Source organism: Euprymna scolopes, chromosome 5, assembly GCF_053919585.1.
Source record: "Euprymna scolopes isolate OS-2025 chromosome 5, ASM5391958v1, whole genome shotgun sequence".
NCBI lineage: Eukaryota > Metazoa > Mollusca > Cephalopoda > Sepiida > Sepiolidae > Euprymna > Euprymna scolopes.
In genome coordinates, this window is record NC_136486.1 from 128,674,248 (window position 1) to 128,699,707 (window position 25,460).

Sequence of the window (25,460 nt, forward strand, 5' to 3'; positions counted from 1 at the left end):
GGGACGCTGAAATATTAACGTTATTATTTCGAAATTATTATTTAACACGGGAAGAGTGGGGTTTAAAATAACTTAAACGTAATACAGAAATGAACGATGTAAAAAAAAAAAGCAGATATATCAACATTTGAATTTAACTATAATAAGTATTATGGTATCTGTTCAGTGCACATTTACCTATAAGTATGGCCAACCACTTATAATTCAGTAACTGTATTTTTTTATATAATCAATTATAATAAACAGAACGACTCATAGAAATCTATATATATTCTTTTTTCATTTTAATATACTTTCATAGAAATGTTTCTGTTATGTAAAAAAAAAAACTATTTTCTTTACGTCACAAGTGTCACGCTCATACATGAAGTCCATAGCTAATATAACTTACTGACCCAACGGGTCACGAGTAGTCTATTATATATTAAAAATCTTCCTAATAAATTATTGCTAAGAGATATGGCAATAGCTACCCAAACTTAACCTTTGAATCACCTCCTCTTTTTGTCCATATGAAGCAATACACTCGCTGTCACAGATGTGATAGGTAAACAATAGCATTATTTTATTATTACAAAAATTCTCTTCGTCTTGAACACTGTACAACGTTTCGGTCGATGTAATCTTTGAACTTCTTCAGGTGTAAAACTCGCAATATTTTTGACCGGAGGAAAAGAGGGGTTAGCTTTGCACTCCAAGGTTCCGTATTTGTAGAGTACAGACCTAACCCTGTGATTTTCTTCTTGCAAAAAACATGGTGACTTTTACTCCTGAGAGAGATCAAAGGCTACATCGACCGAAACATTTTGCAGACGATATTCAAGATGAGAACAATTGTTCGATTAATCCAAAAATATACAAACATTCATTCGTGATCTAAAAATTTAAGAAGTGTAATACAAAAATTTATCCAGCATCCAGAAACAAATATTCCTTTATTTAATATTTTCTCGTTTTTCACACTGGTTATAATAATTAGATTGCAGAGAAAAATAATATAAAATAATAAAAAAAAACAAAAAAAACGGTTGATTATTTACTGAAAATACGCACATAGTCCCTGTTTGTATTAAGTCCTATTGGTATGTATCTGGGGGGGGGTGAGATGAAGTGTATGTAATTGTGACATAGCCGTGATAGTCTGTCTTCTGTGTGTTCACATGTGTGTAACGGCCATGGATGTGTGTGTTTGTGTCACATAAGATTTCAAGAAAGGTACATTTTTCTCGTTCTTGGTCGGTGCTCCTCGTGACAATCCATGCCTGCTCCCTAACACGATTTGATTTGTTGTTTGAAGAAGTCTTTATTTTGATTTCATCATTGACAGGCAACCTCACATTGCTGAATCGATTCAGATCTTTTTTTTTCTCATCTTGTCTCAAGATTCTCTCGTTAAAGACTTTACATTCTAGACTGTCGAAGTGTAGACAGCATAGAAAACGCATGTACGCCCCTATTTTTTTATACTTGGGGATGTGGTCTGTGATCTCCGACCGGATGCACCTGCAAGCCAACGTGTTCACAACACGCCTGAGCGGTGTCGTTGGGTTTGAGGAGTCTTAATCTTTTGAAATCCAACACACTCAACGCCATCCCGCACTAATAGCACTATTCATGTCATGGACTATCAAATATTATGTTTTAATACGTACTGTGTAATTTTTACTAAAATAATTAAGATTTCAACATCAAGATAGACTTAACGACTAAACATTTAACATTAACACACACAGAAACACACACAGACACATATATATATATATATACACACATACAGCAACATTGTATGTTGCTAAAATAATCTATTTGTGTACGTAAGTAATGATTAGAACTAGTACCACAATAAAAAGCTGATTTTATACAAAAACATTTTAGAATATATGACAATAGATCACAATATTATACATCTGAAAACTGTGACGTAGATTCGGTTTTAGACAGACAACATGGCTCCAATTATAATCAGATATTGGGAAAGTATTGATATAGCTTACAACATCTATGACCTTGTTTCGTAAACCTTAACCTAATGAATTCGAACATTCACCAGCTGAAATCGTGACATGCTGCGTTAACCTCTTGTAAATATCAATAGTCTAATAAATACACTGATAATATATAAGAGCCTATGTTACGAACGCACATTCATTGATCTGGAGTGATGTTTGCGATCGAAATGCATATTAGACCAGAAATTCTTCAAGCAGATGAATGTTATTGGCACGTGCAGCTGGAACAAAAGTCACGGTTCAATGTAGGCGTTACAGAATTATGCAAGTACAAGTCTTTTCCTGAATATGAATGAAGAAAAATCTGTATATAGCGTATTAACATACAAAGTTAGAGATAATGTAATGGCGTAATAGAAATAGCGGAGAGTAAAAGAATGAAAGCAAAAATTATAAAACGAGAATAAAACAAAGTAGTAGAGTGCAAACACATGTAGGATTGAGAGAGCAATACCCTTAAGAAATATAAAGCAACGCAGAGAGTAACGTAGCAATTCAGAAAATGAGATAGTAAGGCAGAAGGGCCACACCAAAAAAGGGTAAAACAATAATGAAAGAGAGAAGGGGAAAACAATAGTGAAATAAGGAAAGAGGAGAGAGGAACAAGGGGGGAAAGAGGAGAGAGGAACAAGGGGGGAAAGAGGAGAGAGGAACAAGGGGGGAAAGAGGAGAGAGGAACAAGGGGGGAAAGAGCAGAGAGGAACAAGGGGGGAAAGAGGAGAGAGGAACAAGGGGGGAAAGAGGAGAGAGGAACAAGGGGGGAAAGAGGAGAGAGGAACAAGGGGGGAAAGAGGAGAGAGGAACAAGGGGGGAAAGAGGAGAGAGGAACAAGGGGGGAAAGAGGAGAGAGGAACAAGGGGGGAAAGAGGAGAGAGGAACAAGGGGGGAAAGAGGAGAGAGGAACAAGGGGGGAAAGAGGAGAGAGGAACAAGGGGGAAAGAGGAGAGAGGAACAAGGGGGAAAGAGGAGAGAGGAACAAGGGGGAAAGAGGAGAGAGGAACAAGGGGGAAAGAGGAGAGAGGAACAAGGGGGAAAGAGGAGAGAGGAACAAGGGGGAAAGAGGAGAGAGGAACAAGGGGGAAAGAGGAGAGAGGAACAAGGGGGAAAGAGGAGAGAGGAACAAGGGGGAAAGAGGAGAGAGGAACAAGGGGGAAAGAGGAGAGAGGAACAAGGGGGAAAGAGGAGAGAGGAACAAGGGGGAAAGAGGAGAGAGAAACAAGGGGGAAAGAGGAGAGAGAAACAAGGGGGAAAGAGGAGAGAGAAACAAGCGGGAAAGAGGAGAGAGAAACAAGCGGGAAAGAGGAGAGAGAAACAAGCGGGAAAGAGGAGAGAGAAACAAGCGGGAAAGAGGAGATAGGAGCAAGGGGGAAAGAGGAGAGAGGAACAAGGGGGAAAGAGGAGAGAGGAACAAGGGGGAAAGAGGAGAGAGGAACAAGGGGGAAAGAGGAGAGAGGAACAAGGGGGAAAGAGGAGAGAGGAACAAGGGGGAAAGAGGAGAGAGGAACAAGGGGGAAAGAGGAGAGAGGAACAAGGGGGAAAGAGGAGAGGGGAACAAGGGGGAAAGAGGAGAGGGGAACAAGAGGGAAAGAGGAAGGGGAACAAGAGGGAAAGAGGAAGGGGAACAAGAGGGAAAGAGGAGGGGGAACAAGAGGGAAAGAAGAGGGAGAACAATAGGGAAAGACTGAAACGAATATTGCCATCGGTCAATGAAAACCAGTAAAAAAAATCACGCGTATATATACATACTAGCATTTCAGCCTAGCATTGCCCGGGTGGTTGGAGGTGTATGTTGAGCCAAAAAAGAAAAACGGTCAATTTTTTAAACTTTTACCCCTATTATGACCCCTTAATATTTATTGCTTTGGGCTTAAATCAAGTTATTAAGTTAGATCCATGTCCAAGGTACCTATATCTAAGATTTCAAGTGTTTAGACCCAAAATTGGCGTAGGAGATTAGTAGAGTTCTCAAAGGTCAAATCGTTGAACTTTGACCACTTAATCGCCATGCCCAATGAACATATATCTAAGATTTCAAATGTTTAGGCCAACTTTGACCCCTTAATAGCCACATTTCCAGCTGAAAACTAATTAAAAAGATTTACCCAAATCTCAGTAACCTGTATATCAAATTTCGAGTCTGTAGACTGAAAATTGACAGAGTTATTGCGTAGGGAAATGTACGCAGACACCCACACAGACACGTTCAATTTTATATATATCTATATATCTGTAAAAGTGAACGTGTCTGTCTGTCTGTCTGTGTACATTTTTCTTCGCAATAACTGTTAATTTTGAGTCTACAGACTCGAAATTTGATATACAGGGTACTGAGATTTGGGAAAATCTATTTGATCGGTTTTCGGCCAGACATTTCTGAAAACTCTACCAAAATCCTCCAACAATTTTGGGTCTAAACACTTGAACTTTTAGATATAGATGACTTGGACATGGATCTAACTTAACTCGATTTTAGCCCAAAACAATAAATTTTAAGGGGCCATAATAGAGGTCAAATAAAAAAAAATGACCGTTTTTTTTGCTCAGCATACACCTCCAAACACCCATGCTAGTATATATAAATAATCCATATACATGACTGTTTCGCTGTTTTACAACTCATCAGTGCGGCTAGACAAATAACTATCTCAAGCCAAGATCGATATATATATATATATATATATATATATATATATATATATATATAAGTGAGTGTCGACCGTGACATGGTTAATATTTTATAGTAAATGTCAAGAACGTCATTAGCTTGAAGCTAGATATAACAAGTATAATTTCACAGCCAAATTCCATGTCGCGTCACACTATGGCTGGTTCTGTTAAGTATCTTATCCCATGCTCTTACGAACTCACTACTGACGTTAGAGTTTATCGTATCGATAATTATGCCCCTTGTTTACACATTTCTATCATACTTGTTTAGATATAAGAACTATTCTTTTAGAGAAAAGTATATTGCCGTTAAGTGGAAATCGTTCGGATATGTTGTGTTCAACACGACTTTTTTGGTAGATACAGTGATTGTTGAAACAGAAAAAAATAAAATAGTTACGGGGTGCATTCAATAAGTTTCCAGACCTTTTTGTACAGACATTTAAAATTGTCATAGACGCTTGAAAATTCAGTATATTATTGCTATACATGCCTATTTTTAATGATTTAAGGTTCAAATGAACAGCTGCAGTAGCAGTGTCAGAAATTTCGTGAAAATAGTGAATAATTCCACCCCATCTTTCCAAGCTTATAACTCCTCGAAAAATGTAATTCAAGCCCTAATTTTTTTTTCAATTAAAAGGAGCAAGGACCAAGGTTTTATTTAAAAAACAAAACAAAAAAAAACAATGTGTTTTTTTAAAAAAAAAAAGGTTTTAAACTTCGGACTTTACAGGTAAATTTCTAAAAAAGCGATTTTTTTTTTTTTTAAATGTGAATATATTATTTATTGACCTTTTCTCTTCAATTTGTGATATATAAAAATCCCCGACATAATTATTTACTTTTTAATAGACATTTCAAAATGAGAGGCGTGAATTATTCGACCCCCTGTCTTTCCAAGCTTATAACTCCTCGAAAAATGTAATTCAAGCCCTAATTATTTTTTCAATTAAAGGAGCAAGGACCAAGGTTTCATAAAAAAAAAAGACAAAAAAAAAAAGACAAAAAAAAACAATGTGTTCTTATAAAATAAGGTTTTAAACTTCGGACTTTACAGGTAAATTTCTAAAAAAGCGATTTTTTTTTGTTTTAAATTTGAATATATTATTTATTGACCTTTTCTCTTCAATTTGTGATATATAAAACTCCCCGACATAAATTAATTATTTACTTTTTAATAGTCATTTCAAAATGGGTGACACTTGGGGGGGGGCGTGAATTAAAAAAAAAACGTTTGTCTAAAATATTATATTCGGTTTATTGGAAAGAACATAAAATTTCACATTGACCCTGAAAATATCGTAAAAATAGAATCAATAGAAAAATTTTGATAGATTTTTAAAGTTTAAAAATTGAAAAATATTGAGTTCGGAAAATTCATTACTGTTTTAAAAAAAAAATATTTCTATTACTTTTAAAACAACTGTAATAGTTTATTTTGGAAGTATAATCCATAAAGAAAATAAATAACCCACTTTTAACAGAGAAATTACGAGATTTTTATATTGTATTCGCATTTTCGTGTTAGGGGTGTCAAAAATTCCTACAAAAATTCTGATACTGCTACAGCTGCAGTGGGAATTTTGATACACCCTATTAAGGCCTGATTACCGCAGGTGGTGAATTTGTAAAATGTAATCTGGACGTAAGGAGACTTTAGAAGAACGATATGCAATAAAATTCTGTTTTAAACTTAGGAAAAATGCCACAGAAACGCACGGAATGCTTTAGATTTCTTTTAGACTATCTTGCATGAACCGAGCATCAGTTTTTGGAGTGGCATAAGATATGTAAGGAAGTTAGAGTCTGTGAGGGATGATGAGAGCTGAGAGAGGAATTAGGAAGTCACTAGAGTTGATTGGCCAAATAAAGAATTTCAGGGATAAGGACTGCCGTGTGTCTATAGAGACAGTAAGTGCATAGTTTGACGCCAGTGTTAGAACTGTAAACAATTATTCGCGACGAACTGAAGATGCGGAAGATTTGCGCGATTGCACCAGTTCACAACTTCATCTGTGTCACAGACTTACTGACCAAGACGGACATACATACACCCTCCCTATAGTCCATACCTTGCTCCCTGAGACTTTCTGTTATTCCCTAAGCTCAAGGACGGCCTTCAAGACTGTCGTTATGAGAGAATTAAGGATATAAAAGATGCTATAACGAGAGTCATTGACGCACTCACATAAGATTTCCATGGAGGCTTCCAGAAGTTATTGGAATGGTACAACAAGGGCATTGCAAACGAAGGAGATTACTTCGAAGGAGACTGGAGTGTCATACATGTACTATCAATTAAAGTTCCCATACGAAAAAAAAAAGTTTGGAAACTTATTTAAGGCCCATCGTAAATCATCAATTATAAGGGTTGGAACATAATTCTAATTTGTTCTTCACAAAAAAAAAAAAAAAAAAATCTGGATGTCTTCAAGTCCAATATAAACAAATTCCTGATGAACCGCTCCCTTAAGTAAGACGCTTTATTAAATCTCTAATACTAACGTACTGTACACGCAATAACCCTTATCTTCGAGTGGCTTCCGTGCCTTGATAAGTGGTGACTACCTTGTAAAACAAAGAAAAGACTGCCTTTAGGTTGAGAAAATAACGACAGTCGACTTGAAATATCTTGATCTGTGGCCAATATATTTTTCTATTTATATTATTAAACCACGTGTCCTTTATTACATTGAAAATATAAATAACAATGAACTCCGCTTCTGTAATGTTATACATACGATAACAAATAGTGCTATACTAACCTGTTCGTTTATTACTTAAATTACGAATCCACTGTACAATCGCGGGTGGTGTGTATCAAAAGAACCTGCTGGAATACTATTAAATAAACATTGTGAGCAAGCAAGAAATGTTTGATAAGTTGGACGAATTTAACTTTCGTTTCGCCATTGGTTCAAAGGCAAAACGACGCCAGCTGGTTTAGTCATAGTTTCGAATTCTGAACGAATCTCAGGTTTCATTGAGTTTTCCATTTCTCAGTCGCGCATATAAGTGATTAATTTTATAATGGTATTGCTTACACAAAGGTGAGGGTACAAAACGAAAGCGTCACCTAACGTATTTGTGTGTGCATTCAGGTTAGACAGACTGACCTACTGAGAACAAATTGCATTTCTCTCATGAAATGCGAAACTATGTCTGGCTTTTAAAATGTGACCAAATAGAAACAGCTTCTTTTTCTGTATATATTTTTTGTTTTCCTTAATACAATATAGATAATGAAATCAGGATTCAGTCAATATTAAAACTAGTGTCTAACTTTCTTTATATATATATATATATATATATATATATATATATATACACTAGCAAAAGTATCCGTCGTTGACTGGGTTCAAAAACAGCCTACAGAAAATGGACTCTGATTTATGAAAGTATGATAGGTTATGAAAAGGAAGGGTTGTAAAGGGATAGCCTCCAATTTGGGGTTATCAAAATCAAAGCAAAATATGATGAAAGCAAAAATAAAATAGATAAACCCCATAATTTATTATACCATAACTGTTCATACTGAAATACTTATCACAATATTCTGTGGATCTATATTAAAAAAACTTAAAATTTGTGACACATTTCAATTCTATGGAGGTCAGGCGCGAACGAACACCCCATAATTTTATTATACCATATTTCTTCAAACTGAAACATAATTATCAAAGTATACTTACGCAGACAGATATGAAAAGTCATTATTAAAGTTTATGCATATTTCCATTCTATGGAGGCCAGGCGCGAACGCAGACCCAGCAATTTTATCATACCATCCATATTTAAGTAAAAACATACTTATGAAAGTATTATTATGTACATCAATATCAAAAACACTTGTAAACGTTTTTTTTAATTTACTTTTTTTTATTTCCATACTTTGTAGACCAGGCGCGTACGCAGTCCCCACTATTTTAATGAATCATCATTATGCCAGATCAACCATACCCATTCCTGTGTTTCGATACATCTTCTATCATTATATGTGATCAGTTTTCTATAATACTCAACCATATAAGAGCCTATTCGTGACCAGACACACACATACGTTCAGCTTTATATTATAGATATATTGCAATTAGATTTCATATATTAGGTAGCGATTTTTTATTTTTAACAGTGCATTGAAATATATATAGATATAGTTTTGTGATTTCATTTCGTATCTTGTTGTCCTATTGTATAAGCTCTAATAATAATTGTTGAGCTTGGCATTATCCAGATAAGTCTCCTCTTGTGGAATTGAACTCTCGCTGTTCCTCTTACGCATTAAGACCGTGTTAAAGACGATATACAATCTTATATATCATACTATATATAACAAGCTTCTGCTTTATTTATTTAAAATTCAATAAAGTCTCCCCCAACATTCTATAATTCCTCTTAATCTTTTTCGTCCCTAATGAACCATACGCTAGACGCCGCATCTTCTCCGTGCTACCTAGCACCTTCTCTACTCTTCTGATGAGAAGCATAAGGCTTCGAAATGCCCTGGTATATAGAGTCCCTTTTATTCCCCAAATTTTGATTGTATTCTATTTTTCGATAAATGATCCATTCTATATCTACCAATATATAGTTTTGTGACTCCATTTCATTTCATACTCTAGTTGTCCTATTATATATATAAGGGGGTTAGAGCAATTTTCTATAGAGCAGAGTATTTTAATGTTATAGTAAAAATACTAATTAAATTAAAATACAGGAAAAGATGAATGCTCGTTGTAAAGCCGATGTATCAAAGCTCAATAGGCAAATATCCTAGAGCTACTTTTATATTTGGTAAGGTGATTGATAATTTAGAATTCAAAATTAAAATTAAAAATCCGTTTCATAAGAAGGAGCACAACAAAGCCAATAAATTGTACAGCAAACCGAAATTAAAACGAAATTTGAGGCGATAACTACTTAAATAAATTTTTATATAAACTACACATGCCATAATCGAATATTCCTCAAACACGAAATAACGGAAAACATTTAAATATGTTTATAAATATTTCTTACGTTTACGGAACTCTCTTAAATTGTTAACACAGAATGCTCAGGTGCCCCTCCTTCAAATTGAAAACGGGGCTATCCATTTCAAAGTCGCAACCATTTTAATTTTTTTTAACCGGTTCGTGAATTAAAAAAAAAATATTTTACAAACTACTTAAAAATACAAACCAATGAACTTTTCTATCATAAAAGTAACTTTTATTGACTATGGTAACATTTATTTGTTGTATATTTATATTATATATATAACATTTTCTCTTTGTAAGGAAACATCATTTTGTTGGTCACTCTTGGCTACGAATGGAAACAAAGTTGATATAAAAAATATATTTTCGCGAAAATTATCTTTACTTTCATCATAGTTTGCTTAGGGTAACATTTTTGTGTATCAAAACCTATCTCTTTACAACCCCTCCTTTTCATAACCTATCATACTTTCATCAATCACAGTCTATTTTCTGTAGGCTGTTTTTGAACCCAATCAACCACGAGTATTTCTGCTAGTATATATATTTATATATATACACCCCCCTACACAGAGTAGAACCCCGGGAAACGGCATTAAAAATTAGTATCAAAATACAGTACATTATATAATACATATGCATATAATCAAATAACAAATTACACCGTAAGGCCGGGCAAATACCGTAACCAGGGCCAGAAAACACTGTATTCCACATCGTAACCTTAACAAGCGTATTGTAGGGCTACCGGCTCCCGGGGTTCTTATATATATATATTCTTATATTATATATATATATATATATATATATATATATATATATATATATATATATATATATATATAATCAGCGTTTGTGGATCAGAGCGAATCGTAATGTGTTTCTTCCTTTTAAGTGCTAACAAATACACGAGCTTGGTTTAATTTTTGTTTTTACTGTTATATATTTTTCTGCTATTTGTTTTCGCTGATACTGTATAGATGATTAAATAATCACCAAGAATCACGGGTCGATCAATTTCAATCGCAGAAAGCGGACAACGGAATTTCTATTTTGACATCTTTTATGTTCCACTTCTACCTCAATATACTTATGCTCACGCGTAGGCGATCATATTTAATGGCTGATTACCTGGCTATTTATTTGAGCCGGGATATCAAAAGTGGGATTTAAAGCAGCAAGTGTTTCAAAGTCTTCATCGCAATCCTTGATAAACCTTTTCAGCAATATAACAAATTGCAACTGTATGTGATTCTATTAGGATGTAGTCAAAAACGTACGGATTCACTTTGCGAACGCTTTAAAACAAACCCACGCTTAATATAATAGCTGAAAAGAAAGCTAGATTCAAAGAGACAGAAAAAATCCAAGGATCAATTACTTTTGAAACTTATATTAATTATCACTCACAAATCAAGAAACCCATTGTCATTAAGTTATGGTAATAGGTATTATTTAGTGATGCTTGCGCACAAAAACACATTATATAAACACACATGTGATCAAAAGTCATTCGATCATTGTAGTTCGACATTTAATAATGTTTGTCTTTATAAATGTTTAAATTCACTTGAATATTGTTACGGCTGATGGTGGCACTGTGGTTATGTTCGTTGCAAATGGATACAGATGATTTCCTTGCGGGGTTCGGATCACGTGACCAGCGGCGATCGTAACTTCCTGTTCTGAGGATTCAGAATGATGAAACAGTAGTGTCATATATATATATAATATATATGTGTGTGTGTGTGTGTGAGAGTGTCTCTATATATATGTGTGTGTATGTACATATATATTATGTGTGCATATGTGTGTGTACGTACATATATATTATGTGTGTATATATATATGTGTGTGTGTACACATATATTATGTGTGTATATATGTGTGTGTGTGTACATATATATTATGTGTGTATATATGTGTGTGTACGTACATATATATTATGTGTATATATATGTGTGTGTGCATGTACATATATATTATGTGTGTATATATGTGTGTGTGTATGTACATATATATTATGTGTATATATATGTGTGTGTGCATGTACATATATATTATGTGTATATATATGTGTGTGTGTATGTACATATATATTATGTGTATATATATGTGTGTGTGCATGTACACATATATTATGTGTGTATATATGTGTGTGTATGTACATATATATTATGTGTATATATATGTGTGTGTATGTACATATATATTATGTGTGTATATATGTGTGTATGTACATATATATTATGTGTGTATATATATATATATATATATATATATATATATATATATATAATGGAAATTAGAAATATAATAAATCGGACAACCCTCGCAAAGTGTGCCACCAACTTGAAATCAATTTCAGAGAGAAATAACAATATAATAAAAGCTGTGAGTAATTTTTCTTTACGCCATCAGAAATGCTTGCTGTTATATATAGAAAATTAAATTACTGATGAAATTCCATGGTGTTATAAAGAATATCTTAATATCTAGATAAACACTGACTGCGAACACTGGCGAAGCATACATTTCTGTTATTTGTTAAGAATAATACACTAGTATAATCGATAACATTGACCAACTATCCTCGCATACCAACCTTAAGAAACATTCAGAAAGTGTGTTATTTTCTTGCGATTCAAACAGTTTCTATGGCAATAATCTACCGTATGGACAGAGTTAATGACTTCACTTCAAGTTTAACGGCCGTTTTCTATTCTGTGTTTCTACAGTTTTCTTAGTCATTATTTTTGCTTTTATTATTAGTTTTCTGCGCTCTATCGAAAGATAAGCCCACGTTAGGCCATTTAGATAACCTCAGTGCCACAGAGCGCCTTCTCTCTGGATTAGACCAACCGTTAAACGAATTTAGCCTCTTTGTTTATTCTTTTTTTTCCGATGTCGATTAGTTTCATTGTCCATCTTAATTGCATATAGCATTCGGAACTTACGTCCAACCACTGATCTTTTATAGGTTTATCTTAGGTTTTTCCTTATTTTTTTTTCTATCGACTTCATGTATCAATCATGTTCGACATTTGATTATTCCTGTTCATTAGTTCTGATTGGATGTAAATATATATTTATTCGCAATTTATTTGCTTCCATAAAATTGCAGAGTAAGATACAATGCCAGATTTTAATGTGGAGAAAATTCATCCATTTTAAAACATTGATTGGAACAAAATTTAAAATTGTCAAGAATTTCTCCTTCACTGACTGGGTTCAGGGCCCATGAAGTGTCGTATCAGAACGGATATTACATTTTGCTATTAGCTAAATATATACTGTTTAATATAAAAAAAGACTTTTGGTTCTCTATGAATCTTGACAGTAATAGCATTTAAATATTTTAGGAATTGCTTTTCGTACACATTAAAGTAGAAGATATGTCGGTTCCAGCTTCATAGCATCGGGATAACCTTTGAATTCTTAGTGCAACAGAATCGAGCACTAAAATAGGGAACAAATTTATTTAAAAAAAAAACAAACTCAAAAACACACGTTAGTCATGTGCCTCGATTATGTACCTATCAATATCAGTAAATTTACTTCAATAAATATTCTTAATATATAAAATAAATAGATCGACTATAGTCGAAGACGTTCTGAAGTCTCCTTTTCAATGGCTACTGCACTGATATATAAAAGAAGTCCCATTCATTTTTATGAATAGTTCTACTTGCATTGATACTATGCTTTTTAAATCAAGCTTTAAAAAATACTATTTTTGAGTCTTTACTCTGACTATCAAGGATCGAAACCTGGTCTAATAGCTACATAGCTAACACTAATCATTTTTCAAAGTAGTCTTAAAATTGTTTAAGTTCTTACATGGCGTATACGTCAATGTATCATATCAACCTAATGGATGTTATCGTTTGAAGTGTTAATAAATTAATTAAATGAATACCGAATATACTTCGTATTCATGAACTCGTTCCAAACTATGTGGTCCTAATTATTAGCATGAATTATGTAATAAGGTGAAGCAAATGGATGAATGCAAATAAATACTTTCAGCTCCCAGCAGTAATGAAGAATATTCAACAAACATGATTTACGTTTGTGAAGAATTTTGGTGGAATTAACAGTGAAAATACATCATACAGACCTTATAGTCGTTGAATGCCTGCAGTGGTCTTAATCGTCGCCGAGATAAATTTTCAAAAATCTTACCTGAAAATAGACAGCAGAAAAAAGTTTACTTTAAAATATTTTAACAGACACAAAAAGAAAACATGCTACAAAGTAGTAAATTATATTAGAAGCGCACACTCGCGATCGCCCCCCCTATCTCTCTCTCTATATATATATATAGCGATGCCTCCGTTCAGTCTAGAAAAACAAAGAATACCCCCTGTAGGGGCAATTGCGTGTGTAATTGTGAGGCAAGGGTTGCGCAATCTCGAGCCACACCTCTCCTGAATCAGCACTGTTTGCGTTCAGGACGACTGGAAACAATGCCGAGATAAGCGAGGAACACATACAGCACCTGGAAGTCCTAAATGATCACCCATTTAATATTGACCAGATTCAACGTTGCTTAACTTCGGTGATCTAGCGGGAACCGACGTGTCAACGTGATTATGCTCTCTCTCTCATATATATATATATATATATATATATATATATATATTGTGTGTCAGGTCATGTCATGTGCTACTGGTACCATGTAACCCAGTACTACCTGCCTCATGGTCGGGTCACCGGCGACTAAACTGGTTCCCCCACCAGACTTGTTTGGTGAGGAGGGCGGCTAGTCTCCGTGAAGGATTAAAAACAAGACCTTCCAAAGGGCGAATGAACTCTTTTTCTGGGTCAACGGCCAACTAGCACCGTGTATATTTGTGTGTGTGTGTGTGTATATGTGTATTAGGGTGGAGAGGGCTCCCGTAAGCCGTGATGAAGGCAACCTTTCTAGGAGAAGCAAATCTCTGATTTAAAAAACCATAAAGCGGAAGGCCATTACCCGCATTAAGCTGGTCTGCAGTTTAATTTGTTGCTGGCTATCTTGCTCTTGCTCTTGCTTGTTGCTGGATCTCAACATTTTGAACCGAGAGAGAGATTAGCTGTCGTACAAAGCTAAGACTCTGTAACATCATATTTGTATAGATACTCCCTCGGACATTTGGGCTCATGGATTTTAAATGTCTGAGGGAGTGGCGCTCGTCTGACAAGACGTTGCAATCATCATATATATATATGTATATATATATATATATATATATTAGTAAATTCCATGTCAAATCATAAGGGCTTGGGATTCATGTCCTACAAACTTTGTTGTAATTCACATCACAAATAGGTATCAGAAAAACTTTAAAAACTCCTGAAAATTAGAAAATATAACATCGATTGGGTGCTGATTTAGAGAATTTTCTGTTTTGCATGAATCGTACAAAACATCACTCGAGCGATATTTTAATAATTACATGTACTTGAATATTTTCTAGTTTGGAATAAAATACCTTTGATATGATTTGATATAATACGTTTGACATGATTTGATATATGTTTGACATCAGATTTGCTGAGAAATGAAACCGTCTAAGCTATTTTATTAAATTTTATTTTTCTCATGTGTCCAAATATAGGAAAATTACGTGGCTGATATTGCAGTTTTTTTTTTTTTTTTTTTTTTTTTTGTGGACACGCAGATACTAAAAATTACCTTTGGACCAAACATGATAAAATGTTCTTTTGTTCACTGACAGTTTCTATTTAAAGTTAAGTCTTTTTTTCTATGGTTCATAAATACACTATTGGGGGAAGCAAATAGATTGGATATACGAGATAGAGTTGGAGTGACCATCGAAAGTTTGTCTCTTATAATGTCCATTTGTGTTGCAAGTTACATCTGAGGACATGATTTCAAAGTAGACATTCGAAAGGGAATTAGATATGCATAGATACATTTTTGTGTGTGTACAGTTGGTTAAGAGATATGAGAGCAGGATTTATACTTAAATGTTTCAAGTCCATTAGCTAACGAAAGAAACTGAATAAAAAATAAGATAATGTTATGTTATAATTGTTAAATGTGAAGCTTATACATATGAATTAGAGCAGTATACACGAATTTATTAAATAGACCCGTTCGAAATGATTAATAAGTTAGCGACTATTATCAGTGTAGGTTGAAAAATATTTAGCTGGCACAACGGTCCTATCATTGTGATAATGGTAGCATCTTGGATAAGAATTATCCGAAACAGAAAAAAAAAAAACGATGCAAGTTAAAGTCTATGTGTATATGGCCTTTCATGCTGAGGTATAGCCTTTTCTAATTCTTTTAACGCGTGGCTCTTTTCAGTTTGCAAATTACAAGGCAATAAGAAAAAAAACTGAATTGGTTGGAGAAATGCGAGATGAAAAGTTTTCGAAATCTAAAAATTTCGAAAAGGAAAAAATAGTCCAAATATCAAAGGGAGATAAATCTATACCAGAGAAAGGATATTTCTTATTAAGAAATATGAATGGAATTCAAAAAGTAAACATATGAATCAAATAAATTATAAAAACGCAAGAATAAAAAATATATACCCAGTAAGCAAAGAAAATTAAGTTGCCAATATAGATTACTTTGAAATTGTTGGAGAAAGAACGTGGCAGTAATGTAGAGATGTTTGAACGAAGAGTGTTATTCCTACCCCCTCCCCCCCAAAAAAAAATTCCTGAATTTCAATATATATTTTTACAAATCAGTGATTCAGACATCAGTGCGTAAACTGAACCAAAGCAACGTACTTTTTTTTATATAATGGATTCAATATATATGCAGCTATATAACAAGTAGTATAAACCGCAGTTAAGTGTTGGAAGTAATATTGATTAGATATAGTTTTATAAATATATCTATAATTATCTATCTATCTATCTACTATTATATAAAATGAACTTTGTGTGTGTTCGTTCCCTTTGAAACCGCTGAACCGATGTTCTTTAAAATTTTTCCACGGAGGTACTTGATGTGTCTGGGAGTGTTCGTATGAACGTTTTGTATCGAAATGCGTCGATGATCATAAAAACCCGATTAAAGAAGGAAGTCTGATTTTGACGAAATTTAACACTTTCATACAACCTAATATCACAAGTGTATTTGCGAATCTTTATCACAGCACAAGCAGACAGGCCTAGCTTATAAAAATCATGTTCTGTCATAAGACGGGGGCTCGTTCAAGAGGAATGCAACTGAAACATGATACTTTACTTTTTTACGTTTATATTCAAGTGATTATATAAAAATAACTTTATAAAATCAACAGTTGGTTCTGTTTTGCGTATGAATGCAATTCCACGACCCATATAAATGAAAGATTTTTCATTAAATAGAAAAAAAAGGTTTTTAATATGAATATCGATACACACACACGGGAAAAATTATAGGAAATTTATATATATATATATATACAGGGTGACCCCCCCCAAAAACGAGCCCCAACCCTAATAAGGCCCCGTTTTTTAGTGTTTTGTACGAATGAAATGAAACTTTGGTCATAACTAGTTTATTATATTCAAAACATCACATCAAAACACTAGGGTCTCTGGCCTTTTTTTCTCCGTTGACTGTAAAATGTTCAGAAAAACAATTGAATGTCCTGTTATTTTTTTTTGGGGTCACCCTATATATATGAGCTGGCAGCCCGACGTTGCGCAGTCGCTTAAACATAATATTTTAATTCATGCAGATTCGGTATGAATTATTATAGAATCAATCCTCTATTGATTATTATATATTACGAGAAATAATTTCCCCGATGGACTAATTTGAAAATAATAATAATAATAATAATAATAATAATAATAATAATAATAATAATAATAATAATAATGCCGTTCATTAAATTCCATCTGCTGATATTCTGGCATGATGGTGAATGTCCTGGAAAAGTCACGTCTGGTTACTATTTAGTTTTAAAATATGCAAACGAAGAAATGAGTTGCGGCGATTTTAAATGATACCTCTTCTTTTATCGTAAATTGAACATTAATAAGAAAAAACAGGGGATCATTGATCTGTAATCGAATGCTCTATCACTATGCTATATCTTTTAGAAGAAATTATTTGCTAAAATTTTATTAACACCCTTGCCGGTGTAATGCAAAATAGTTCATAAGTGTAGTGGTTGATGGACAGAAATAAGAGGCCCTCAGTATTAATGCTGGAGTCCCTCAGGAGTCCATCCTGGGCCAAACTCTCTTCCTGATCTACATCAATGATCTCCCAAAACACATGCTTAAATCATTCGTTCACAGCTATGCTGATGACACGCTCATCTATAGCAACACATCAAAGGCCGTAAATGAAAATGATCCCCCTCTCCTCTGATCTTGAGCGTGTGGTACAGTGGGGGAAGTGGTTTTTGGTTACTTTTAATGCATCTAAAACCAACCTCCTATATTTACATCATCAACGCTCTGATCCACATCTGGCATCAATTGAAATGGATGGCTCTCGTCTTGGGGAGGCTCCATGTTTTGACAAGCTTCTGGGCTTGACCATTACTCCTGATCTGAAATGGAACACGTACATTAAGACTGTTGCCAGGGTCGCTGGAAAAATAGCAGGATCATTCGACCGCTTCAGAAGATATCTATCTGCTGATGCAATTCTCTATCTATATAAAAGCCAGGTACGTCCAAGAATGGAGTACTACTGCCACATATGGGCAGGAGCTGCTAAAAATAGCCTATCTTGCCTCGACAGGGTGCAAAATAGACTTCGTAGCTTAGTGGGGGATGCCCTTTTCTCTTCCCTGCATCCTCTCTCCCACAAAAGAGATGTTACGAGCCTGTCTTTCTTTTATCGTTACTTCCATGGCAAGTGCTTGTCTGAGCCCCAATCTCTGTCCCCCCTCGCCAATCTTTCATTATAAACACTCGTCTAGCTGAAATCACTGTCACAAATTTTCCCCACTCTTTATCCGTGCCAAAATCAAAACGTAGATTCAATGAACAAAGCTTCTTTCTTAGAAGTGCACGCCAGAGGAACTCTCTTCCGTTTGCCTGTTTCCCTCCTGACTAGAAATTGGATGTCTTCAAGTCCAACATAAACAAATTCCTGATGAATCGCCCCCTTAAGACACTTTATCAAATCTCCAATACTAACAATTACTACGATGCTATCCCATTGATTACTGTACACGCAATAACCCTTATCCCTGAGTGGCTTCCGAGCCTTGATAAGTGGTGACTACTATGTAAAAAAAAAATCCCTGTAAAGATTGTTTTTTTATCCATAAGAGCAGAAAGACTATTTTTAAGATCGGATTTTTCGATTTTCGATACTTATCGGATTAATTTCCGTACAAAACATATCCACGAACACTGCCAGACTTAAATTAGCTTCCTGTGAAATTTGCAAAATATAGGGTCACCCCTTTCAGAAACTACGAGAAACAAACATACACACACACACACACAAAAAGTGATTATATATATATATATATATATATATGATTTTTTTTCGCTATCGTGATTATAAAGGCATGACAGTCATAGTAAAAATACCCCCCCCCAAAAAAAATCCTAATCAGTTTTGACCTCACTCGTACAGAACCTGTATCGGAGGATTTTATTTTTATTTATAGGGGAAAGCCTGAAACTGTATATTTACAAAAAAAAAAAAAAAAAAAAAAAAAAACAGCGTTATCGTACTCGTAAAAATAAAAGAATATCTTAGAGACTAATCACGTTTAAACATAAGATACACTAGCTGTTTGCAAAGGGAGGGTCTTTTTAGATGAGCATGAATAGTCTCTAAGATCTTGAGGTTTCTAGTTAGCATGACACAGATTGAAAAATGAGTCAATGCTAAAATTCGTTGCATATGACGGGTTTTTAAGTGAATGGTGCGTTACAGAAGACTGGTGAGAATAGTAGAACAGAAGATACTAAAAATGGATGCGGAGAAATGAAACGAAAAAGACAAAGAGGAAAATGTGAAGATATAACTGTAATAAAAGCAAGACAATTCATAGAACATGTGCAACGGTGAGAATAAAAAGAAATTAAATAAGAAAATCCAAAAAATAAAAACAAATAGAGACATGGTAGAAAAAGAGTGAAAACATGGGATTAAAATATAAAAAAGATTAAAAAATAGACGAAACAGGAAACATAGAAATTAGGGTAAGAAACTGCATAAAAAATTAAAAAGAAACGACAATATTCTATAACAAGAGATAAAATAGTGATGAAAATCTAGAAAAAAAATTAGAGACGAAAAATTAAAAATAATATGAAAGATTAAAAAAGACGAAATATTTAAACTGATAAGAAAAATGAAGTTAAAAAATACAACGAACAGGGTAAGGAGAATTATTATAGAAATATAACTGTTACAAAAATTGGATATTTTTTTTTTAATATCGAAGAAATTACGATTAAAAGAAAACTGAAAAAGAAATGGCGACAAGAACTATGAAATCATTAATAAGACAAAATAAGCAGATACCACATACAGAATACCAATATTAAAATGAAAAGCTAGAATGAATACAAACTATTAAATTGAGGGATATATTTTATGAAAACTTAAATAGTTAAACGGAATAAAAGAAAATATGAAAAAGAAAAAAAATAGAAATAGATAATTTTTAATAAAGAAAGTAAATGATTCGAAAATAAAAAAAGAAAATATGAAAATAAAGATTCCTCTTAATTAAAAAGCAATTGCAAAACCAACTATCCCGCACAGAAATAGCGGATTGCTTGCCCCGGGCAAACTTGCTGACATTCTCATCCAATCAATAATGTGCTCCTCCTTAAATGATGCTGTATATTTTTTGTTCCTCAGATGATATCATGCTTTTTTATGCCCTGAGAGAAAACTCAGACGAACTTCGATAACTGAGATTGCCATTGGAAGCTGGCTTAAAGTTGTTTCTTTTAACAAGATACGACACTTTAGGCTACATTCAGCGGCTTAAAAGTTAAGATTTCCTTTACAGAGGTTTGCACTGAAATTAGGACATATTACGCGGTTATCCTTAGGTTTCTTTTCATAAAAAGATTCTCTTAACTTTTCGTAATTTCGTAGGAATGTGTGGATTGGGTAATTTCGCGGCGTATGGCATCTTCTATTAGATAAACACCAATTGACTGTGTGTTTGTATATCCAGCTAAATACCGAAAAGTACGAAACAAAGACCCATCAAATTTCATCGTCTTCTCTCAGAGAACGCTGATCAAGACTATCAAAAATTTATTCAGTCACTGGTGGACAACTTGGTCGAATCGCGTCGGGTCACGTCAGGAGGTTTTCAGTGCTATGTAGAACATGCCGACTCATAGTAAAATTATATATATATATATATATATATATAAGGTTATCAGTGTGTAAGCCGTTAGAGAAGAATTAGCTTGAGGAGAAAGCAAGAGAAAAGGCAATGAAAAACGGGAACAAGGGGTAACAGAAAAACCGATAGAGATGGCGAAATACATAGAAATGTAATAGAAACATGTTACACATTCGCCCCAATTAACACCGGCTAGATTTACCATTGCCCCATAAAAAATATGTGCTCTTAACCATTCTTTGACTTCATTGTACAGAGGTGTATATTAGCCTTAGTCGATACCGTTGCCAAATATGGAATTTTATTTGCGGAATTCAAATTCTGTCTGATCTATTATATTTATGTGATAGCTTCAGTCTACTCCGAATTAAGTTTGTTACACGTATTCGGTAAACATATTTTATAGGCAGTTTGTTAGTAACAAATAAACAAATAGATTTATTTAAAAAAAAAAAAGAAAGGAAAAACAATATGGCGCGTTGGTAATCCATTGGATTCGAACAAAATTCTTTGAAGCGGTAGAAGAGTTTGAAAAGCCAGTAAAATAGACAAAACTCAAACCAAGTCGTTCTCTTTATATAGAGACTTGTAAAATAATCTATATTCATGGTGACATTCAATTTTGTTAATTATGGATTTTTTAAATCATTTTATTCCTTCCTTTATATATTATCTTCGATTTTTAATTAAAAAAAAAACAGAAAGGGAGAGAGGGGGGGAGACGAAAGTGAACGTGATAGATACACTCTGATATAAGAGCACCGTGTAACCAAATTCTACAGTGTAGTGGTCATATATCCAAGCTTGATAGGAAAAGTTAATTACAAATAGCCACTAATTAGAACAGATGAAATATAATTCAATCTCAAAACCGAGCAATATTTTATGTATTTTATAAAATGTATAGAAAATACTTAATGAAGCAATTATTTATTGAGTAAGCTTTAGTGCAATTAAATAATCAAGTGACTGTTTATTAGCTGTTATAAAAAGCACACTTTATTTGTTCATTCTTTACGATTTCTGTTTAAGGCCTGGTAAAAGCGTTGGAGAGAAAATGGTCAGAAAATACTTGATCTATTTTGCTGATATTCATGTTTTGCTGCTCCCGTATCTTCTACCTTATCTTCATATAAATGGAATACGCATCAAAACCTTTTGCGATTTGAAAGGTTTCGTGATCTTAAAAGAGTTTTGTTAACGTATTATTTATACTAAACATCAGCTGTTTAATCTTAAACTCATTCGTATTTATTCTAAAAAAACATCGTTATTCAGATCAGCCTAAATACAATACTTTACACATACGCATTTGTTGGGTCAATAACACTAACGTAATATCAGTACAGGGCGAACGAAAATACAAAAAGGAAAATAAAACACTAATGCACATTTTTTTCTGAAATAGTGCTAACCTCATCAATATTCTATCCATCCCAAGCTTACTTCATGCCACGTAGAATGAATTCCGAGATGGCTTTGCGATCGCAAGCGTGTTCAGAATAAGCCGCTAGATATCTTCTAAGGACCGCCAAACAAATATTAATATGAAGGCAAGATATACGTGGAAAATAAAGAGACGATATTATTCTGTTTATTGAAGTGGCGTTCATCCCCTTTATTATTCAACATGATTTATGCGGAAGTACAAGAATTTTTCTAATGACAAACTCATACATTGACAATTTATGCTTGTTTATTATTGTATATGTTATTTAAGATTGTGACGATTTGAATGTGACCGATAGTAAAAAATATTTAGATAAGAGATAAACAAGAACTAAAATATAATAGTAGCCATCACAACAAATAAACGTTCTTGAGTATGACTATTTTTTCCTATCTACGGAATAGCTGGTCATATCTTCGCAACCAATAAATCTCTTTGTAGTCGTTTATGGGTAGAAATCCAACGCTTACAGTATTACCTCGGGTCTGCCCCTCGGATCTATCTTAGGCCCAAGTCTCTTCCTGATCTTTATCAATGACTGTCCAAAAGAGTCATTCATTCGACAACATCTATGCAGACGATATTACCATTTATAGCAACATTTCAAAAACAAAAGTCAGTATCTTTCTCGTTCGATCTAGAGCGTGTGGTACAATAGGGTAAAAAATATGGTTAGTTAACTCCGATGCATCCAAAACTAATCTTCTATCTTTTCACCACTAATACTCATATACCCACTTTGCCTCAGTTGAAATGAAAGGCTCTCGCCTTGAAGAAGCACACTGCTTCTATTAGCTTCTAAGATTGACCTTCTCTCCTGAGCTGAAGTGGAAGACCTACGTCAGACTCGTGACTAAAATCTTTGGAAAACTCGTGTAGTCGTTCTACCGCTCTAGAGAATATATCACTCCGGATTCAATCCTCTATCTGTACAAGAGACAGATAAGTCGTATGATGGAGTACTGTCTCCACATTTGGAGTGGAGCAACAAAGCGCGACTGTTCCAGTCCTCACAGGGTGCAAAACCGTTTGCGAAATTTAATGGGCGATGATCATTTCGCCTTGCAGCTTCCATTTTCTCATAGAAGAGTCGCTCTGAATTTATGTCTGCTCTAACCTTGATTTTATGGTAGATGCTCAACAGAACTTTAATCTATGGTCCCGTCCTGTAAAACGTTCGCAACAAATACACGACTAACTACAATAACTGGCAACAACTTCGAACATTCTTTATCTATGCTTAAAGCTAAGCAAAAATTCCACGGGAAGACTTTTTTTTCCTAGAATTGTCTCCGATGCAATATCGCGGGCCAGTTTCCCGGCTGACTATTACGCTTTCTATCCAAATACAATATAAATAAACTCTTATCGAGCCGTCCTCTTAGATTATCTTACCCTACGAAGTTCCACTCTGACTGTCTCACCGTTTACCCAACGCATAACCCTTATTCTTGAGTAGCCTTCGAACCTTGGTAAGTAGTGAACTTCCATGTAAAAGAATAAATTATGCTCAATTCTCAATCATAGTGTTTTCTCAGCGGCTATCTTATATTCACACCTTTGTCCTCGAGTGGCTTTTTAGCTTTGACAGGTTGTGACTAGTAAAAAACAAAAGAACAACAAACATGCAAGACTATATTATTCTTATTTATCATGATAGATACAAAGCCAAGTTGACGCGCACTTGAAGATGTTCCCCACGTGGTTTGGCTGCTTCTCAGAGTTAATCTGATTGCACCTGGCCTGATCAGATAAGAGGCTTCACGGTTTTCGATTATACACTAAGCTTAGTTGACCTGGTAAATTATACGATAAAGAACAATGAAAATGAATGAACTCTAAATAATGAAAACCGTTTTATGATTGGAAGCCTTCATATATTGAAAATCGAAAGAGTTAAAACGAACGAGCCGTGTGCAAAGTATAACCAGAGGATACGTTGTAAAAAAAAAAACCCGAAAAAGATGATAGAATAAATCAAATGGAAAAAAAAAAGAAAAAATTCGAAAATCTAAATTCTAACTGCAAGCATTTAAAAGAGATGCAGCGTTTAAAGTGGATTAGCTGGCATTAGCTAATCTTTTCCCCAAATGATCTAAATTTAATAAGCTCTCTTTCATTTTTTTTAGTTTTGTTCTTTTTTAATTGCGATTATCTTGGCTCAAAGTTAAGAGTCCATGTTGGGAAATCAACCTTCGAATTCTGAATTTAATGATTCGGGATTGACAATTGGTCATACACTGGTTAGACAAAACGGTAGAAACGCCTAGAAAATGCAGCATCAACATAAAAATACTTATAAATGTTGAAGAAAAAAGTGTTGGATTTATTGTTGTATTCATGTTTATTATTGTCTTGAATTAATTGGTTAATTTTTTATTTAATAAAATGTATATTGTAAGGAGAATTAAAATAAATAAGAATGCCATAGGGCAGATTGTTGGTGCTAATATAGCAGGTGCTACTGTTACGAAATTACGGCCGCATCAAAAGGAACTGTCCTGAAAGTGATGACAGCATATGAAAATAAAATATCCATATTTAAACAATATTTTTTAAAGAAAACGAAAGCTGTCTGAAAGAGATCGTAGAACCATTGTAAGGATTATGAAGAAAGAGTGTAAAACTACGCCCCTCAAAATTACAGCAGAGCTTAAAAATCTTCTTGTCAATTTCAAAGAAAAAGACATTTTGCGGAAAGCTTAACAATATTAGATACTATGGCAGGGTTGTCATGAAAATAATAAATTCTTTCGATTATACTTCAGTATTTTATCTACCCTTGAAGATTTTTCCAAACAAATCCATTTAAATTAAAAATCCTTTTTACAAAAAAAATAAATAAACAACTGGTAAGAATATGCGATTATTCATGCTCCGTAAAACGACAGAAAGATGTGCAGGCGTTTACTCAGATGTTATCAAGCTATGTATGACAAGCCGACCGAAACACATAGCTAGTCATAGTTGTCTTGACGGATATAACGTTAGACGCATCAGTTTAATTGTGCAATATTAAAAATGAAACGTGACAAACCAACAG

At 34.0% G+C, this 25,460-nt stretch overlaps 1 long non-coding RNA gene across 3 annotated transcripts in view; it reads right to left on the minus strand.

Moving 5' to 3' along the window:
• The window catches only part of LOC145276969 (uncharacterized), a 440,156-nt gene that overhangs the window by 246,398 nt on the left and 168,298 nt on the right, over positions 1-25,460 (minus strand). Inside the window, exon 2 of one of the 3 annotated variants that reach the window (XR_013868069.1) lies at positions 13,145-13,843. The exons of the other annotated variants lie outside the window; for them this stretch is intronic. This is a non-coding gene — a long non-coding RNA (uncharacterized LOC145276969). Of the gene's footprint in view, positions 1-13,144; positions 13,844-25,460 lie in introns of those variants that run through there. 3 annotated transcript variants of the gene reach the window in all.